The following is a 19,567-nucleotide window of genomic DNA, read 5'->3' as shown; positions in this document are numbered from 1 at the left end:
TATTTTTAACACTGTAAGTAATATTATGTGTTTCTGTAATTTGTAAGGTATAATTTGAAGAATCCTAGTATTTCTTGAAAATATTATAGGAAATCTACAAGGTGAAAATTGCTAAAGCATCTACATTTAACTATTTGACACTTGTACTGAAAATAAAAAAAGCAATGCTGGGTAAAACTACTGGCATTGTAGTCTGAATAAGAGCAATACACTGTAGTCTTCACTGTCATAGACTCACAAAGATCTCTCCTTGTTAGTGAGAATATTCATAATAAAGAAGAAATCATGGCTAGTTAGTATTAACTTTTGTGTGTTCTTTGAGTATATATCCTTTTAATACCCTATCAAAGAAATAAGAAGAAAATGTGAAGCACTTTTGATGAATATACAGATGTGAACTTCATATTTATAAAGTATCTTTGCATGGGAAAATAGTTGACAGAAGAAAGGGGTTATTGAGGTTTCAACATCTGAGAAATGGTTTCTCAGAAATGAATTTTGAGCCTGCCATATCAAGAAAGATATTTCATGATATTTGTTGTCAAAGATAATATTGAAATAATTAATACAAAATGATAATTTTGGAAAAGTTCATCCACTATTGTGAGCATAACACCATTCCAATACCTATTGTTATGTCTGATGAGTTGTGTTATGTAAATAATATGATTTCTCAATATCACACAACACAATATGTTAGTATTTGAAAGATCTTCATCAGTCAGTGAACCAGATGACTGATGCAAGATGCTACAGAGTCACACACGGAGAAGAATCAGGCACAGTATGTGAGGCTGATGGATTTTAGTGCACCAGAGGTACAAAGTTCATTTCTACACTACAACCAACCTGAAAGAAACAACAGTTTTCCTTGCAGTTTTATAAGATTAAGAAGGATATGGATAATCTTTTGGAAAGATCTATAGTGCTCCTTTGATATTTGACAGAGATTGGTTCTAAGACTCACACACAGTCCATACCTAACTTTCTGTTATCCTAGTGTTAAATATAAAGTGGTGTAGTATTTACACATGACCACAGGCATTTCCCTGTATCATATAATACTTATCTCCAGATTATTTGTAATACCAACATAATGACGTTTAGGAAGAAATGACCATTCGTGTCATACAAACATAACTACTTTGTTCTCCAAACCTTTCGTCCATTTGAAACCTACGAACTGATGACACCAAAGTCCCTTCATATACTTCAGGCAAAACAATGTGTCTCAGCTGATTAAATGCAGGAACACATCATAAGTCCAACATTTTTTTCATGTCACATGAGCATAAAAAGATTTAAAAGACATATAACAGAGCCATTCTTGTCACTGCATTTTTTGTTTGCAAAACAGTAAAATATAAAATATTTTCATTTTACTATTTATCTTAGTCAGGATTTCTATTGTTGTGAAGAGACACTATGACCATTGTAACTCTTATAAAGGAAAACATTTAATTGGGGGCTGACTTACAGTGTCAGAGGTTTAGTCCGTCATCATCATGGCAGGGAGCATGGTGACATGCAGACAGACAGGGTGCTGGGGAGGCAGCTGAATGTTCTACATCCGAATCAGCAGACAGCAGGAAGAAAGTAAAACAGAGGGCCTGGCTTGAGCATTTGAAACCTCAAGCTGCATGCCCCCTGTGCCACTACCACCTCCCTGCCTCAGTGGCACATTTCTTCCAACAAGACCTCACCTCCTATTAGAGCCATTCTCTTTGAGCCTATGAGGGCCATTTTCATTCAAACCACCACACTATTCATTAAATTTAGTAAGATTGTTATTGATTTTTAACTGTATTAATAAACTTTTAATAACCTTTTATGTGATTTGTTTGTTAAATATCAATAAATGCAACCCATAGAAGCAAAAGTCTTGGGTCATTCTCAATAATTAGAGAATAAAAGAGTTCTGAGCCTAAAAGCCCTTATGTTTTAGAATGACCCATTCTATCTAATTTTACTGGTGACAGATTTTTTGAATTTCACCTTAGTATTTGACCGTATTGCTTTTCTGTTGGAGACAATTTCAGGAAGAAAATGAACCATTAATCCACACATAAGATATCTATTATAACATTGACAAAATCTGTGTGCCTTTTTTTTTGTACTAAAGGTTGAACCTTGCATCTTACAATTGCTAAGCAACATTCTACCATTAAGCTTTCTCCTCAGCCAATATGTCATTTTCATGTTAGAATTATCTGCTTTCAAGTTGCCAAAAGAAAACAGAATAGTGTTTGACATTTTTTTCTTTATTATTAAATTATGTTTGTGGCTTGATGCTGTGCTCTCAATAACACGAGGGTTCTGGAAGACCTCAATTGTTTTTTTGCTTAACTCACTGTGCCCCAGTGTGGTCATACATATGCCGTGGAAACAGAAAGGCATAGCAAGCATTTCCTTCAAAGAATTTGCTTTGAGGAAGTTTCCCTGCTCCTCAATTCCAATATCACCAAATGTGAATCCCATATTATATGTCTCCTTTTCTTTCCCAGGAATCAAACCTTTCACCTGACCTCAGCCGCCACATCTCAATACACACACACACACACACACACACACACACACACACACACACACACACACACACACACCACAAGATATGTATGAAGGAGAAGAAATGTCTTGGAAACATTTAAAAGTGAAAGGAAAAAATGGATGAGTTTACAAGGCTACTTAAGCAGAATACTTTTCCTTGAGTCTATATGACTCAGCTTTGCTCTGCTGCCTCAGCCTGAGCAAACATGGTTTTAATTTTGAATACTACCTGTTTTAAAATGATTTTCCATAAAAAATAAAGGTAATGGATTCCACATTCAGATTCAGTACATCCTCAAGAAACACAAGATACAGAGCCCAGGAAGGTAATGAAATGTGAGGAAAACTTCAAAGCAACACCACCCCCGGGCCCCGCCACCCCACCCCCACCCCCACCCCCGGCCAAGGAAACACTCCATTTCACATCTTGGCTGTTTATCTAACCATGAGAGAGATCAGTCAGGAAACAGGTGTGAACTAGAGAGTCAGTGGAATTGAGTGCTGTCCACTGTTCGGTTTCAGGTGGGTTTCCTTTTCCCTTTCAAGAAATTTAGAGCTGGAGCACTGTGACTTTAGATTCGTCTGGACTGCATTGAGAGTGCGTGCTGAGCTGTCTTTCTATCCTGCCATGGAATCACTGCCTCCCTCATGTGACATCAACACTTTGGAGAGAGCTTTCAGGTGTGAGGAGGGGGGTAGTTCCAGCTGTGGACTTCTATGATCATCTTTGTTCACAATACTTGATTCTAATGACTGGTGGAAATGAAGATGGAGTTTTCCACTAAGATGAATCTGGATTTGGTTTATTAAACTTGAACAGATAAATGCACACAGATTGAAGACTGATGATCAAGTCTGTGGCTGAAGGTGGTCAAACAATAGTGACGACATTGATGAGAGATGGACAAAAAAATAGTTTTCAGCTACAGAAAATCAGTTTAGAGGCTGGAAGGAACCTTCTAGGTTATTGCTCTCTAAGGACCCATCCAGAGCTAAAACATTTGTTTTCCCTGCTTCAAAGGCACACCTTTTCTCTGATGGGGTGCTAAGCAAAGCTGAGTTATTTTATTATTTTGAAAAGTCTTTTAAAATGAGTTGAATCTGGCCATTTTGGCCAAATTGGTTTTGAACTGAAGGTCCGCTTGACTCAGCCTCCTGAATAACAAAGAAACTAGAATGGCAAGTGCGTGCCCTTGCTACAGGTAGAAGAATGAACCTTTGCATAATCAAAACAGGAAGGTTAGTCTTTTGCTTTTTTTAAAATTTATTTTATTTTACAATACTATTCAGTTCTACATACCAGCCACAGATTCCCTTGTTCTCCCCCTTCCTGCCCCCTCCCCTTTCCCCCAGCCCACCCCGCATTCCCACCACCTCCAGATCAAGGCCACCCCCGAGGACTGAGATTGACCTGATAGACTCAGTCCAGGCAGGTCCAGTCCCCTCCTCCCAGATTGAGCCAAGCGTCCCTGTATAAGTCCCAGGTTTCAAACAGCTATCTCATGCAGCGAGCCCAGGACCTGGTACCACTGCCTAGATGCCTCCCAAACAGATCAAGCCAATCAACTGTCTCACCTATTCAGAGGGCCTGATCCAGTTGGGGGCCCCTCAGCCTTTGGTTCATAGTTCATGTGTTTCCATTTGTTTGGCTATTTGTCCCTGTGCTTTATCCAACCTTGGTTTCAACAATTCTCACTCATATAAACCCTCCTCTTTCTCGCTAATTAGACTCCCAGTGCTCCACCCAGGGCCTAGCCATGGATGTCTGCATCCAGATTCCTCAGTCCTTAGATGGGGTTTCTGGCACAACTATTAGGGTGTTTGGCCATCCCATCACCAGAGTAGGTCAGTCCCGGCTGTCTCTCGACCATTGCCAGCAGTCTTTTGTGGGGGTATCTTTGTGGATTTCTGTGGGCCTCTTTAGCACTTTGTTTCTTCATTTTCTCATGTGGTCTTCATTTACCATGGTCTTCTATTCCTTGTTTTCCCTCTCTGTTCTTGATCCAGCTGGGATCTCCCACTCCCACAGGCTCTCTTTCCCTTGACCCTCGGCCTTCATTACTCCCAATCATGTCCAGGTTGTTCATGGAGATCACTTCCTAAATATAACACCAGTAGCACAGACACTGAGAGAAACAATCAATCAATGGGACCTCTTGAAACTGAGAAGCTTTTGTAGAGCAAGGGATACGGTCAACAAGGCAAAGTGACAGCCTACAGAATGGGAAAAGGTCTTCACCAACCCCACATCTGACAGAGGACTGATATCCAGAATATATAAGGAACTCAAGAAATTAGACATCAAAATGACCAACAGTCCAATTAAGAAATGGGCTATAGAACTAAAGAGAGAATTCTCAACAGAGGAAACTCAAATGGCTGAAAGACATTTAAGGAATTGCTCAACATCACTAATCATCAGGGAAATGCAAATCAAAACAACTCTGTCAGAGTGGCTAAGATCAAAAACACAAAGACACTTTATGCTGGAGAGGATGTGGAACTAGGGGAACTCTCCTCCACTGCTGGTGGGAATGCAAGATTGTACAATCACTTTGGAAATCAATATGGCACTTTCTTAGAAAATTGGGAATCCATCTCCCCCAAGATCCAGCTATACCACTCTTGGGCATATACCCAAGAAATGCTCAATCATACCACAAGAGCACTTGCTCAGCTATGTTCATATCAGCATTGTTTGTAATAGCCAAAACCTGGAAACAACCTAGATGCCCTTCAACTGAAGAATGGATAAAAAAAATTGTGGCACATATACACAATGGAATACTACTCAGCAGAGAAAAACAATGGCATCATGAGGTTTGCAGACAAATGGATGGATCTAGAAAAAATCATCCTGAGTGAGGTAACCCAGACTCAGAAAGACAAATATAGTATGTACTCACTCATAGGAGGATACTAGAGGTGGAACAAGGATGACTGGACTGCTACTCACATCACCAGTGAGGCTACCTGGCAAACAGGACCCCAAGAAAGACACAGGGATCACCCAATGCCGGAGAAATGGATGAGATCTACATGAACAGCCTGGACATGAGTGGGAGCAATGAACGGTGAGGGTGGAGGGAAAGAGAGCGGGAGATCCCACCTGGATCAAGAACAGAGAGGGAGTCTTTTGCTTTTATATTTTCCTCTTTTTCTATTTATTTTGTGGGGCTGGGGATTGAACCAAGGACCTCACGAATGCCAGGTAAGTACTGTACCATGGAGGTACTTTTCCAGCACAGTCCTTAAATTTAAGATCTGCCAATATTTAGCAATTTGGCTACTGCATGTGTCACACTCTTGTGATGCCATAAAGGTGCTAGGGCAGGGACAGAAAAGTTCCAAAAGTCTTGCGGGCTGCAGAAATATATCATAAGAACTCAGCTGGTTACGGCAAAGTCACTACCTGGAGGGATCAGGGAATTCCTCCAGAGGAAGCCAAATCCCAAGGAGTTTTTGGTGTTACTTGGCTTGTTATATATCAGCTGTATTCTGTTATGAAAATCATGTGTGCCTTCATAGTTTTCCCAATTGACTTTCCCCTAAGAAGGACTAACAGTGTAGACTGATCACTCTCTGGACATACACATTCCAGGTATTTGGAGAACAGCCTCAGGAAAGGCTTTCTCTGGAACCAGTTATCTCCCTTAGCCACTTTCAAGGACTACAGGAAACACCACCCAGGTGGACGCCCAACTGCCAAAGACTAACAATGATAACAGCCCACCTGAAAGTCTCCTGACTTAAATTCCACAAGGAGACACCACCCAGGGGGGCGCCCAACTTCCAAGGACTAACAAGTGATAGCAGCCCACGTACAAGTCTCCTGACTTACAGTAAATTCACAAGAGGACGCCGCCTAGGCCAGGTGGACACTAAGTAATAGTTTTACACAATTTAGCTTAGGCCCTTCTTTCTTACAGCCTTACTAACTTTATAGACCTCTAACTACTTACCTAACCACTTCTAGGAATATTTAGATAAACTTCTGTGCTAACAGCTATGCTCAGCCAGAACTCCCAGTTCAAACCTCCCTGTATCACCAGAGGCATCTAGCTGTACACAGGTTGCCTAGAGACTGAGCACACTTTCCCCCACCCTGCAGTAAACGGCAGACAGCTTGAACAGATAGGAGCCACAGGAAAAAAGAAGACAGTTTTATTTTCTCCCATTGACCTAGCAACTTATAGATTTTTAACATCCTTTACCAAACACATTTAAGGTTATAGTTGTGCACGTAAGATCCCTCTTCTTAGATGTTACCCATATTTAGCCTTTAGTTAATTCATTAGTCACTTCCCCTTTGGGTCACAAATGGTAATTAACAACTAGTGCCCCTCTTTGTAATTCTTATCAACCCTCCATTTGATCCTGATAGCGGACAATCACTGCCTGAGGAAGTTCAGGCTGAGTGTCCTGGGTGGAGGGGAGGATCGTGATTTTGGGGAGATATATAACTGTAAAGCAGAGGACAGGAGGAGAGAAGAGAGAAGAGAATGGAAGAACGAGATGGGTAAGAACTTGAGAGGAACAAGCTGAGATGGGGAAGAAATAGATTGAAGAGCTAAAAGAGAAGACTAGAGGAACGAGATGGAAGATGAGGAAGAGCCAGATGGGGAAGAACAAGATGAGGAAGAGCCAGATGAGAGAGAAGGAGACAGGAGAGGAGCTGATAGGGGAAAGAACTAGATAGATGAGAACCTAGAAGGGACAGAACTAGATGAAGGAATTAAGATAGAACATAGAGGGGACAGTAGATAAATATAGAGAGAAATCAGGCAAGAAAGGAGCTAGACATGAGAACAGAACTGAAGCTGTGTATAAAGGATGTTATGCCAGAGGAATTAAAGCGAATGGATCAAAGAACTCTGAGTGCGTAGACTGATTTACCGACCCTAAAGATTCTCTGCTGGTTGATAGAGCCTTCTGCGGACCCTGGGAGGGGACTATCGAGGGGCTGTACCCCCATAGTCCTCGTTACAAAAGCAGGAGACAGAGAAAAAAAGGGCAGTGATACTAAAAGACATTAGGTGGACACATTGATAAGGATTTTGATGTCATGAAGTCTGCCCTTGTAATACCCTTATCCCAGAAATGTAATGGTAGTTCCATCAACGTCTATGATTCTATAAATCTGGGTGAAAATCCCAATTCTACCACTAATTAACTAGGTGTTGGGTGTGTGAAACCTTTGTATTATCTTCACACTTTTTCTGCTAATGTAAAATTATTTTAGAATTGCAGTTTTCCTTGCTTAAGAAGCAGGAAAACACTTTATATTGCAGTCTGCAGACTCTCTTTCTCTCTCTCCTCTTTCTTAGCTTGTTGATATTTTATTTGCTATTTCAATGTTCTGCTTTTTTGAGCTTGGCATCTTTATGAAGTATCAGAGGACCATAATCACCCTTTATCATGTACCCATGTCCACCTCACCCCTGAATACACACTTAAGCCCTAACTATGGAATGGAGGAAGAACTTTTGTGCAAGGTTGATGGCTACAGGCCTGTCTCAGGCAGGCAGGAAGCTGTATAAGGTGATAGGAAAGAGTCCATACATGAATGAGAGGAAAGAGACTAAACATGAATGAGAGGAATGAGATAAAACATGAAAGAGAGGAAAGATACCAAATATGAATGAGAAGAAAGATACCAAACATGAATGAGAGGAAAGATACCAAACATGAATGAGAGGAAAGAGACCAAATGATGAATGAGAGAAAAGTGACTAAACAGGAATAAGAGGAAAGAAACTAAACATGAATGAGAAAAAACAGACCAAATGGTGAATGAAAGGAAAAAAAAACCTAAACATGAATAAAAGGAATGAGTCCAAGTATGAATGAAAGGAAAGAGATCAAACACACTTTGATCTTTATTTAGTAGATTTCATCTATAAAACTAAAATTCTAAGATGAAATTGTGACAAATTTTAAGATGGTGACTTGAGAACATTAATATCAAAAATAAGATCCCTTGCTTTTGAACATAGAAATTTGGGGAATCACAGTGACTGCTCTTGATATATCTTTGATATCAATGGCTCTTCCATTTTCTTCCCAAGGAGAATTGCACATCATAGCATTTCCTGTAGCTTCAAAGTAGAGGTTCTCCATCTTCTTTCATTATCCAGACTTTTTTTTGGCAAGCTAGGGACTTCTACTGACCTGTCTCAGAATACATGGTAGTACATTTTGTGAATTACATTTAAAATACATCCTTCTACATGATCACATTTTGAGTAGAGATTATTGTGCAACCTAGGTATAGAAATATCAGGGGGCTTGTACTCAGCAGAATTCTTTTCACAGAATACTTCAGCTAGGTGTGATTCTAGTAGCAATGTCTTCAATGTGCTTTTCCTTCTTTTGTATCATAAATCCTATACACAATCTTCTGTTGATCAATATTCAGATTGAGTTTAATGAAAGATCATTCCACAGCATAAGCTAAACAAGAGTCTGTCCATCAGAGATCCCCAAAGAGAAAGCAACTTTGAAGTTTTGGAGTTCTGATTGTCCTAGAGAATATGAGAGATGTGAGATCATTCCTGGATGGGTTTCTTGGTATAAATAATACAGTTTTTTAAAGTATAAATAAAATAAAAATATGAAATAATGGGGAATAATTAGTGCCCCTTTTTTTCTGAATTCCTGGAATAGTATTTTGTTTTGTTTGTTTTTGGAGACAGGATTTCTTCATGTAACAACAGCCCCTGACTGTTATGGAATTCTCTCTGTATACTAGGCTGGCCTCAAACTCACAGAGATCCTCTTGCCTCTGGCTCCAAGTGCTGGGATTAAGGCATGAGCCACCACCACCAGGTCAGGAATAGTATTTTAGGATGAAAAGAAAAAAAAAAATAGAGAGGCTTACTAGATTTCAGACAGAATTTTACCAAAAAGTTGTCAATATTTTCCTCCAACAATACTGATATGATTATAACCAAGGATGACTAATGGTTGAAGACCATCCTGTTGAAACTGTCCCATGATGAACAAGTATGGGGACTTCTATAGAGACTTCCTTGTTTTGTATTCAATGGTACACTTGACTTTTTATGGTCATAGTAGAATGGGTTAAGTTATCAAGAGATGGGAATACAGTTTAGCTGCTAGTTGAAGTATTTATATTGCTTTCTAGGAAGTTGGTACCAAAGAAGTGGAAGTAAATGCACTGAATAAAAACCAAGAATGCTCTTTTGAAGTATTTTGAAGTATTTGACCGATTATAGAAGCAGCCTCCCAGGAAAGAAGGTAAGAACGCATTTTAAAACTTTTCTTTTACCATCATATCAATTCATTCATCAGGGGATCATGAAGTGTGACTGCAAATGTTTCCCAGCTGCTGAATAGAAAGAATGTATGTTGGAGAAAAAAAAACCACTTTTGTTTGGTACATACATTTAGCTTTGTACTTATAGTATAAAAGAAAATAAACAAATGGAGTCTGAGAGTATCTCTTCTGCTATCTATTGCATTAAATAAAAAGTAAAAATAGAAATACAGTCAAAGTGAAAATGCTATTTAAGAAAAAATTAGCATTGTTTACTGTCAGTTCTGTCTTTGTTTATTTGGGGTTCTAAGCAGATTAATCTGGATCATCTTTTTAAAAATCAATGTTTATTAGTAATAGTTGTATGTGGGGGACACAGGTATATGTACAGGTAAAAGGATAACTCTCTCTTTCTACTTTGACTCATGTGAGCATACATGGGTGGAGCTTTACTCACTGAGCCATCTGGTTGACCCTAGGTAATCTCATTAGTTTATTTTAATATAAATTCAACTTTTCTTTTTGTCTTTATGCCATTCCTCATGTAATACTTTGATGTTATTTACTTATTACTTATCTCTGGCACCTCATATTCTCCATTTCTGATAATATTAAGAATACGATCTTTTGCACTTCTAAGAAGGCTTAAGGTGGCAAGTAACCTTTCTGAGTTTAAGCAGGCCATGATATGTTTCTTCCTGTCTATGACATGTTCTCTTATCTATCTCCAATAAATGTGAATGATCTCACTTCCTGCTTGCACAGCTGAGGAGTCACATAATTCAAAGGAAAATCAGTTTCCAGTTCTCCATACTGACATCAGTAATTCTCTGCCTCTTTGAGAATTGGCAGTCGAGGTGTAAGGTGGAAGAGAGAAAATGCAACCTTGCATGAAGTTAACTTCCTGTACTGCTATGATGTGGCATGATGTTCTCCAACTCTGAAGTGCTTTAAGCCAGCTGTCTCCTTACACACTCAGTATTTCCATTATTTAATAAGATGAGTTGTTTGAAAGATCATTTATAAGGTTGCTAGAAATACCCTGACTTCAAGCCCTGGAGATGCCATATGTTTTAGGCTTTAGATGCTGAACAAAAAAAAAATTAATATTTATGAAAAGGGTTCCAGCCAACATGTTCATACCTGGGTTCCTCTCAACATCTCTAGCCCAAGCATTTTGCACTCATTTCTAGTTTCTCTGAGTTAAGGCTGAGTTGGGGCTCAGTGTTTACATTGTAAAGAATTCCTCAAAACAAAGTTCTTTTGTAAGCATAGGAAAAAGGAGGAAGATAGGTAGCTAGAATATGACAAGAAACAGTTTATTTCTATAGTTGGCTTTCTTTAAGTACTAGGTGGGGTGCTAATGGTTTTAAATAACTCAATTATTTATTGATTATGCAAGAATCATTACATAATGAACAAGTTATGCAATGCACACATTACTAAGCTAATTGTTAAGGCCACCATGGGAATGATTTCACTAAACAATGCTTTAATGATTCAGGAAAATTGTTCTTCAGCAGCAGCTCAACTGCATGAAAAGGATGGAACTTGATCCTAATCTCTTACCCTTCACAAATATCAATTCCAAATGGATCAATGACCTCAATGTAAGACCTGGTACCTTGAAATTGCTAGAGGAAAAAGTAAGGAGTCCATTTCAAGATAGAGGCACAGAGCCTGGAGAGATGTCTCAGTGGTTCTGGGCTAGATACTCTTCCAGAGGATACGGGTTCAGTTCCCGTATCTATGGGGAACTCACAATCCATTTGTAACTCCAGTTCCAGGGGATCTGACAACCTCTTATATCTCTGTAGGATATATGTGGTATACATATGTATATGCAGGAAAAATACTTATGCATATAATTAATTAATTAATTAATTAATTAAAAAGAAAATTTAAAAGACATAAACATAGGTAAAAATTTTTTGAATAGGAGTCTAAACACTCAGGAAGTAAAGTCAATGATTGACAAGTAGGATTTAATGATATATGGCAATAGTAGAGTATGCATTATATGAAGATAGAGGGCAGAAATGCTGGGGATGGAAAGGTATAAGAAGTGATAGAGTAAGGAGAGTGGTGGAAAGCAGGAAATGTTAGCCCAAACTAAAGATGCATGGATAGTCTTATGACAATCTACTACTTGTTAAGATAATAAAGACTATAATTTAAAAAGGAGTTTAAATAGTAACCTTCATAGGTGGGCAATGGTGCTCCCACAAGATGTTAGTTATGAGCTATTACACAAAAATACCACTGTCAAAAATACAACCCTAAGGATTGTTGGTTGTGGAGTCTCCAGAGTTCCACTAAACAATGTAGGCTGTTTCCTCTGCTCTTGGCTGCCCATGAGAACTAGATGGTAAGACACTATTGCAGAAGACACAGCATGCTTTGCTTTTAGATGTAAAGAAATCAAGCTGGAGTCAAACTGGAAATTTCTTCTCTGCTGGCCAGCTTTCACAGCACTGGAAGTGTAATGTGGGTTGCTGGAGGACAAAAGATGTCAAGGTCTTATCCAGAAGTAGACCCTGCATGCTACAGTGCCAGCCTTTCAAGCTTGAGGTACCCATGGGTACAAAAGTAGTATGACTCTTATAAAGATAATCACCATATTTCTGATTGGTTTTGAGGCCCATTCCTCAGGAGGGAATTCACAAATGGTACCATAAACATGCCTATGGTTTAGGAAGTTGTAGGTCCTACAGGGAATCTATTACTGCTGCTTTGCTGAACAAATATGCTGTCAAAATACCTTCTAAATATTTGTGTTTATTCTCTTAGATTAGTGTTGCTCTCAACCTTGACCAGAGAAACTTTGTTTGAAGTGGGCAGTGGTTTATGCAGAGACTCACAATTGATCAACATGTAAAAATAGGTGACTGCTGAGTGCTCAGCCCTACATGGGACATCTATATACTCCTCTATTATAAACCTCAGGGGACAACTGTAAGAACCTGAAGTTGAGGATGATTGCTGTGAGATGGTGTCTTCTACACATAATCTGGATGTTGCACTCATGAACTCACCAGAGCTGAAGTTACAAGCACAAGAACTGTCCAAAACTGAGCCCACCAGCATTCCAGGATGGAAGGGAAAGGACACACGAAGCCCCACCCCTAGCTGAGGTAGTTACTGAATGCTGGAGGGGGGGAGTCATTTTTTTTCCGGGAGTATAAGCAGACATGAAAATAGGAGGTGTTGAGAAGAAGGGGACTTCCAGAAGGAATGGGAGGGAGATGAGAGAAGGAAATGGGGGTGAATATGGTCAGAAGACATTGTATACATTCCTGAAATTGTTAAAGAATAAATTTAAAAAGTCTTTTTTAAAAACTGTCTGTGAAATTAAGACCTATGGTAGATTAGACATGGTACTTATGAAGTCACAAATCTTCACACTAAAATGTTGGACTCGTTGCTTCTTGGAAATGTCCTTTATGCTTCAGGAAGAGTACATTGCATCAGTAACATCTACTCTACAAATATGCCCTGGTTTGTCTCCTGGCTTTGCCACATTCACAGGACCTCATAAATAGAATCAGCTTACCCAACTTTGCCAAGGCACACTTTAAGCATTTCTGCTCAGGGACCATACTAGTCACATAAATGGATATATTATGCCCTAGTCAATAGGAATGGATTGAGAATCATCTAGGAGACAGGACTCTGAGTGTGCCTGTGAAGATGTGTCCAGAAAAGTTGGACAATACCTTCAAACTATGAGTTAAAATAATCCCTTCCTTCTCTAAATTGCTTTCATAATACATCCTGTTGTAGCAATGAGGAAAATAACTAATGCCCACTGTTTAGCACATAGTTACTACATGGCATCTATCACTCTTACTGCTGTATTGTTTATCTGTGGTCTAGCTTGACAACAGGACTTTATAAGTCATTGTATCATAGCTACTCATCAGGAAAAAAGGATGCATAACAAACATTTGTCATTTTGTGGCTACCCATAATTTAAACATGTTCTGTGTTTGGCAGGAATCATACGAGTTACACAAGACACATGAACAAAAAGATATTCTTTCCCCCAACTTTTTGGCAGTTGAAGTGGAAATTGGAAAATTCAAACTGGTTAAATGAGTTTTGGTAAATGACGACAAAAGCCTCTAGAGATTGTTTCCTGGGGCTGTGACAGGAAGGGAGCCATAGTGGGCTATGTGTAGATTTGGGAGTTATACATAGAGCATGGTAGGACAGTAGCCTCTCTCTCTCTCTCTCTCTCTCTCTCTCTCTCTCTCTCTCTCTCTCTCTCTCTCTCTCTCTCTCTCTCTCTGTGTGTGTGTGTGTGTGTATGTGTGTGTGTGTGTGCATTTGAAAACTTGGTTCTCCAAATATTTTACCTATGAAAATCTTACATGGCAATCCTTTCACAATATAAACAAAGCTCAATGGTGTTCAGCTGAAGCATATTTCAAATGCCAATGAAAACAGTTGACAGGTAATCAGTTTTTCTAGGCTAGACCTGACAAGGCTTGACTTCCAATTATGGTTGAGCTGAGGTTCCACAAACTCTAGATATTCTCTTCCTTGAAATGAAACTATTTGGAAGCAGGTAATTCTGGTGGTAAATAATGAGGATGCATGAAGGCAAGCCAAGCTGAACAACTGTCTCATTTTGGCCTGTACACACTTTATGACATCTACTTGGCCTGTGAAAACCACATGGCTAACTTAACTGCCTCTAAAGAAGGAACTGTAAAGACACAGCAAGTGGATACTATAATAACTATGTTCACATTCATCAGAAGAGATGAATAGAAGAGACCAGAACAATGGATTGATCACACATGGGTTTTTCAGTGTCTTTTCTATTAAAGGATTTTTTGTATTCAAGTCAGTGTTTCTCCTATTTATTCTAACAGAGATCCTCAGTTTATGGTTATGAGATTTTTAAGACAGAGAATTATCTTTTCTTTCGGAGTTAGGGGGAATCTTAGATTGCCACCTGGTTCAAAATTAAAGAACTACAATAAAAAATATAGTATTTTCTAGTGTAAAGGATGAGAATATAGCAACTAGAAATATTGAGAGAGGTACAGACAATGGAGGCCTGGAGTACGAAGTTCCAGAAGGAACTAAAGACTGTGAGGTCTGTTCATGGGAAATTTTGGATTGGAATCTGTGAAAGTGAAACCTTGCTTTACTGGGACAACTGACGTTAATTAGCTGGGTCTGAAGAATCCACTGTGATTAACAAGAGATCAATATCATGAGGTAAAATCTGGGTTTGCACACAGAAGCTGTGATACAGTGGGAACCAAGTCTGCACCTCAAGCTGGCAGCCAGACTTGATCATGCATAAGGCCTCCAACCCCCACATAGTCCTGGTTTGTTATCATGAAGCTGCATGATTGAAAGGGCCATGTGAACACCTGAGGCTTGGGACTGTGAGACCCTGGAAGAGGACACTGGTGAAGGTGTAGCCTTAGTAGCAGTAGAGGTGACAGGATATTGAGGTTCTAGAACCATGTGACACCTACTAATAACAGCAGCAAATATGGAATGAAATAGACCTGATAGGATGTGTGCTGTGTGTGGTAGAGCCAGAAGTAGAACTGTCTAAGCCATTTGAAGCTCAGAAGATCACAAGTGAATCCCAGATGTCAAACATTGAGCTAAACCTCCATTCTTTGGTTTTGCTTAAGTGTGATTGTTTCATGTCCAGATTCTTCCCCTTTGGAGTAAGAAAGTATTTAATTTATTTTTCATTTTACAGGGACCCACAGTTAAGATATTTTGTGTTTTAAAATAGAACTTTGTGTTTTAAGTCTTTGGAATGTTTTAAAGACTGGGGGTTTTAAAAAGTTGTACTGTATTTTATATTGTGTTATTAATATGGCATATTGGAAACAAACAAGAAATGATAGGTTATGATTATGATTTAAGGCAATGTATTTCTGTGTCAAATTAGACAAGATATGAAATGTCCTGGTTAATTTGTTATCAACTTGACATACCCAGAAAGAGGGAACCTCAATTAAAGAATTGCCTCAATCAGATTCAACTAGGGCATGCCTGTGGGACATTTTCCTGATTGTCAGCTGATGCAAGGGTACCCAATGCTCTGTGGGTAATAACCTTCCTGGGAAGTTGTGCCTATGCTGTATAGTAAAGGTAGTTGAATAAGAGCCTGGGAGCAAGCCAATAAGCATCAGCCCTCTATGATTTCTGCTTCATTTCTTACCTCCAGTTTCCTTCTTGAGTGTCTGCTCTGATTTCCCTCAGTGATAGGCTGTGATGTGGAAATATAAACCTTCCTTCCCAAGTAGCTTTTGGTCAGTGTTTTAACATGGCAGCAGACACAAAACTAGAACAAGACCCATAGGTGAAGGAAGATTGCAGAGTGGCTAAAGTGTCTAAAAAATAATCTCCCTCACAAAGAACACAGAGTTCTTCATTTTTATTTTCAGAGACAAAATAAAGACCAGAGCATTATGTGTGGGAATAGATTCCAAGAATGCTAGAACAAATGTGGAAGAATATAAACATTGATCAAAGTAATTTATTTTAAAAGGTAAGAAATGTGAGAGATTCTAGATTCAGTACTCCACAGCAGCAGGGATGGTTTTCAATGTTTGTTTAGTCTGTTTAATGGTACATGCTAAATGAATTTTGGATGGATATATTCTTTTATCTAACAAAGAGAGGGGGGGAAAGGGTGAATTTATGGTGTGTGATTAATTCTTCATCCTTCTATAGATTGTATGACTGGACAGAAAACATGTTCTTTGTAAGGTCTTAGAAACCTGCTGTGGTGAAACCATTAGTCTAAACAGTATTTCCATGGTGTCTTCTGAATGTTGAGGACTGCTGTTGCCGGAAATAGATGAAGTTTAAGTGGACTTTCTGATTTTGAGGCTATTGAAGTATGTATGGTGTTAGACATCCACAAAGATCCTGTGATCCCAGAAGTGTAGTAGAATGGTAACCATATTTTAGGATCAAGATGGGAAAGCAACCATCCTGACACAGAATGACTGTGACTGTGATTTGTTTATCACAGGGTACCAGGAACAAAAGCAGACAGAAGGTTACTAAAATAGTTGTTAGGTTTGTACAACTTAATATATAAGTGTATGTCTGTGTGTGTGTGTGTGTGTGTGTGTGTGTGTGTGTGTGTGTGTGTGTGTGTAGTGGGGGGTGACTTAGGTCTTCTTGCCTGGAACAGCTCTTTATCAAATTCCCAAGTGTGAGTCAGCTCACAGATCTAATGCTAGGTAGGGTAAAGTAGAGGCATGGGTGCTCATGAGGCAGAGCCTACTGGCAACTACACATGGTGTAAATATGACTCCTTGCTGGGTCTTCTTTTACATGACTTGCAGCTATTGAATAAGGTCATGCTGACAGCTTTAGAGGTTGAGTAATCCAGTCTCAGAGAGCATCAGGAAATAAACTTTACTTATGTTTAAAGAACAAATGATCCAAGAAAAATGAAAATTTGACCTGAGTTGGCTTCACAGTAGAGTCATCTCTAACACCACTCTACAGCTATTTCTATAGCAACTAAGCACGAATGTACAAGTCTTTAGGGGTATCTGTTTGTCAGTTAGTAAATATACAATTATGAGTAGTAGAAGCAATAGAACTACCCTAAATTGCTAGCACTTTCTATGGAATACAGATGCCAAAATTTCTCTGTCTATTTTCATATAAGAACTTTAAAATCCTATAGAATTCAAACTCAAACAATTTCAGTTAAGAATAATTCTTCAAATGAAATACAGTTGACTGCATTAAGAAGCTGAAGAAGACCAAATAATGTTAGAAATAAAGACTTAATTATAATTTACCTAAAGAATAGTAAGTGTAATTGAGAAAATACAGTTTGAGGAAAAGAGAAAATTTAGAAAATAATGCAAAAATAAAATATGAATAAAACAGTAAAAAGTATCTGAAAGAAGTGGTTGAAATTAAAGACAAGCCAAAAGTATATTTATGTGTATAATTTGAGTCCCAAGTCATATTTAAAAAATTCCCAATGAAACACAAACAGTATTTAAAAGCATAATGTGTCATTTCTGCCTTTGGAAATGTCTAAGGATGGTCCAATCAAATAAACTATTAAGCAACTAACAACCACAACTCTAAACACACACACACACACACACACACAAGAAGCAAAAGAAGCACACTGGTTGTAATGGAGTTCAAGTTTGGAAGCAAGAGTGTTTAATATAAACTACCTGCTTTGTTCTTTCAGCCTGAGAAAGCCTCATGTGTAGACATATTGGTGGGAAAAAGGCAGTGGTTTTGGTTAGAACAACTAGGGAGTTATGGTTGGGAGAATGATCACTACTAGGGAAATAATCTTCCTGGGTAAGTAAAAAGCCAGAGAAAGACTGTTGACTGACATTTCCAAGTGGCATTTTACCCACAAGTGGCTGTAGTCTTATCAGCACAGATTAGCCCATAAACTATTCTCATTTGAAATTTGAACTGAGTAGAACCAGTTTAACCAAGCAAGGTAAGTGCCTGGTAAAACTAGCAGACAAGAGCCTAGAATAACTGTACGATCAAAATATAACCCTTTTCAACTAAGTTCCAGATTGATTTAAGAAGAAGGGACAGAAGATTCTAAAAGCCAGAGGTAGTGACTTATCTGTATCAAAACAGCTTTTTCCAAGCAGACAGCTGTACACCTTTGCTCACAGGAGGTGTGGCTGCATGTACAAAGGCCTGCACAGGAGCAGGTTGGCCAAAGTTCCAGCATATGTGGAGGAGGGGCCCACAGTCTCTCCACTGTAGGGGATGTTGGAAAAAGATGTTTTCTTGGATAGAGAGTCTGTTTTGTGGATACAGCAGCCTATACACCAGTAGGTCATTTAATACCCACATGAACAAGTTGCACTTAAGAGCACTCAATAGGTTTAATAAGAAGAGCACATGAAATTGGGATGGAAAAGTAGTGTGGAGGAGGGAAGAGGTGAACTTAGTTGGAGAGGAATGGCAGTGGATTTGAATAAAACTCATACGAAACTCACTGAAACAAATAGTTTCCAAGACTACAGAATGGAGGGGACAGAAGAGAAGCCCTGTGATAAGATAAATGAACAAAAGGAATACATTTGAACACAATAGAAGCAAAATAATATAAAGAACAAATAGATTATAAGGGTTAGAACTTTCAGGATTATGATGAAAGATATGTACTTACGGGTTTGAAATACCAGCTCTCAGACAGGCCAACACAAAGAAGGAATCTAGCCCTATCAAGAAAAAGAACAAATTACATAAAATTACATGATAGATCAAATAAAAGGTGACGTCTCAGCAATGATGGAGCTGGAAAGAGAAGCATCTTTTATGTGCTGAGAGAGAACTATTATCCAATATTACTTTCAGAAAAGAAGACCAGAACATATATTTCAAAGGTGTCTACTTATTACCAGGAAAACCAAACAAAATGATCAATTTGAAGCCATTTCTTGGAGGAATGATTAAAGATTATAAGAATAAAGAAAATGCTTTAAGACCCCTATGGAGAAACTGCAAAATAACTTCAAAGTGAAAAACTGAGATTCTTATCAGGTGTCTCAAAAACAACGTCCAATTTAGCTGATAACAGCAGAGCAGTTCCCAGGACTTCAAGAGTTGAAAATGGAACCAAGAATGGCAAATTTGGTGATGTCATTTTTCAAGCATCAGCTCTGTAGAAAAGTGGTTCTGAACATTCAGAGATCAAGGCATTTTATACTCATGATCCCATCTTTAAGAATCTACTGT

At 38.7% G+C, this 19,567-nt stretch overlaps 1 long non-coding RNA gene across 3 annotated transcripts; it reads left to right on the top strand.

The window, feature by feature from the left end:
• The first annotated feature begins 2,965 nt into the window (after positions 1-2,965).
• LOC143268247 (uncharacterized) lies at positions 2,966-18,638 on the top strand. 3 transcript variants are annotated; one of them, XR_013043932.1, is made up of 4 exons: positions 2,966-3,228; positions 9,695-9,807; positions 12,617-12,960; positions 16,255-18,638. It is a non-coding gene; the product is annotated as an uncharacterized LOC143268247 (long non-coding RNA). The 3 variants fall into 3 exon arrangements; XR_013043933.1 differs by lacking the exon at positions 12,617-12,960 and having other exon boundaries at positions 2,979-3,228; XR_013043931.1 differs by lacking the exons at positions 2,966-3,228; positions 9,695-9,807 and adding an exon at positions 9,820-10,690.
• The last annotated feature ends 929 nt before the right edge of the window (positions 18,639-19,567 follow it).

Source organism: Peromyscus maniculatus, chromosome 13 (genome assembly GCF_049852395.1).
Source record: "Peromyscus maniculatus bairdii isolate BWxNUB_F1_BW_parent chromosome 13, HU_Pman_BW_mat_3.1, whole genome shotgun sequence".
NCBI classification, from domain to species: Eukaryota; Metazoa; Chordata; class Mammalia; order Rodentia; family Cricetidae; genus Peromyscus; species Peromyscus maniculatus.
This window is presented reverse-complemented; position numbering and strand designations above follow the sequence as displayed.